General features: G+C 37.0%; 1 pseudogene; it reads left to right on the top strand.

The window, feature by feature from the left end:
- The first annotated feature begins 307 nt into the window (after positions 1 to 307).
- The window catches only part of LOC138046303 (uncharacterized), a 1,579-nt pseudogene continuing 312 nt past the window's right edge, over positions 308 to 1,574 (top strand).

The following is a 1,574-nucleotide window of genomic DNA, read 5'->3' as shown; positions in this document are numbered from 1 at the left end:
CCTTCTAGATTCTTCTAGAAAAGGAATTAAGAACACATGCAAGTATTATATAGCACTTTCCCTAAAGGATATATCATCACATTCACTATGAAAGACTTCCAAAACATGTGTTATAAAACCAGACTTGGCAAAAAGGAATTCAAGAAAAAAAAATACAAGGTGAAAGATACACATTTATCAGTTAAAATTAAAACACAACTCATAACTTGAATGATGACATTTTTTGTTCTGCATTTGATTGCAGTTTAAGAATTCAGCTGCTGATGAGCCTACCGTGAAAATTAAGGTACCTGGGGATGGGGCACGAATGTCCCATTCTCGTTCCTTGTTTGTGTGTTCTTTTGCATTGCTGGAAGAGGGCCAGAATATACTGTCAAGTGCAGGTATGGGTTCATTTTGCACCTCCATACCACAGTATAATTATCATTCATCTCTGTGTTCCTACAGTAAATTACAATCATATTTTGTTCTTACACTTTGATATCTTATTTAGGTAACCACACGGTTGCAGTTGTCAAAGTCCCAGGAAAGGAAATGTAGGAAAAGGAAAATTTTTGAACATGAGAATGATTGAAAACATGAAAAAGTAATGAAGCTTGTAATATTCCCTTCTGTTGTAGCAACGAATTTATTTACTTTAAACAAATAATAGCTTTTTTCTTCTCAACAGTTTCTTCTTGTGGCACTGGGCATGAAAGGTGCAACATCAAACAACTCATGCATTTGGTGTTTAGTCCACAAGAAGGACAGGTAATAACACTGGTGTTACTACTAACTAGTTTATACCTTCACAAGTAACATTGCCTGGCATTAGCCAGAGTAAAATCTATAGTCACTCATTGGAGGGAAAGGATTAAGAGGAATCAAAAAACAACAAAGGGCTTTATTTGTTTTGATTGCTTTCATTTCCATAAGATTATAAGTGTATTTTTCTTCTTTGTCTAAAGGTGCAACGTGTCAGAGGAATATTCACATTACAGCTGTGAGAGAATGAAAAGAAAATTTGGCTCAAACTGGCACAAACAGCCTGGATGCCAGCACCAGCCATTACTGAACATCACTCCTGACAACACAGTTATTGACGAACTGCACCTCATGCTCTGATCGACTGGAGCAAGGACTTATTTTAGAGGTCATTGACTGGGATGAGGTTTGTGATGATACTGCAAACTTTAAATCTATAATCAAGACGTAGAGTTTTCTGCACTAGGGAACCACGTTGAACAGGTTGCTAAGATACTATGTTGATTTTCAATAGGCTGAAAATAAAGGCAAACCTGCAGTTAAGAGGAGCTAGGCGCATTTAGATGCCCTTTTAACCATAGTAAGATCTTTGGGGGTATCACTAAATGTTTGGAAAGGCAAAGAGAGCAAAAAATATGAGTGGACATCTCTACTTGGGAACGAAAAACGCATCCTTCTAAGGAAGCTTCCAGAGTCTTTCGACAAGATCCTCCCTGCTGAACGAGTAGCAACTGTTAAGAGCCTTTGGACAGTAAGTACAAAATCATGTTTAACTCTTTCAACAATGGTGATAATTTAAAGACTGATTAAGGTTCACCTGTCTTAAATTG

The sequence above is a fragment of the Montipora capricornis genome, chromosome 4 (assembly GCF_036669925.1).
Source record: "Montipora capricornis isolate CH-2021 chromosome 4, ASM3666992v2, whole genome shotgun sequence".
Taxonomy (NCBI): Eukaryota; Metazoa; Cnidaria; class Anthozoa; order Scleractinia; family Acroporidae; genus Montipora; species Montipora capricornis.
Note: the sequence above shows the minus strand (reverse complement) of the source record. Positions and strands in the feature narration are given on the sequence as shown.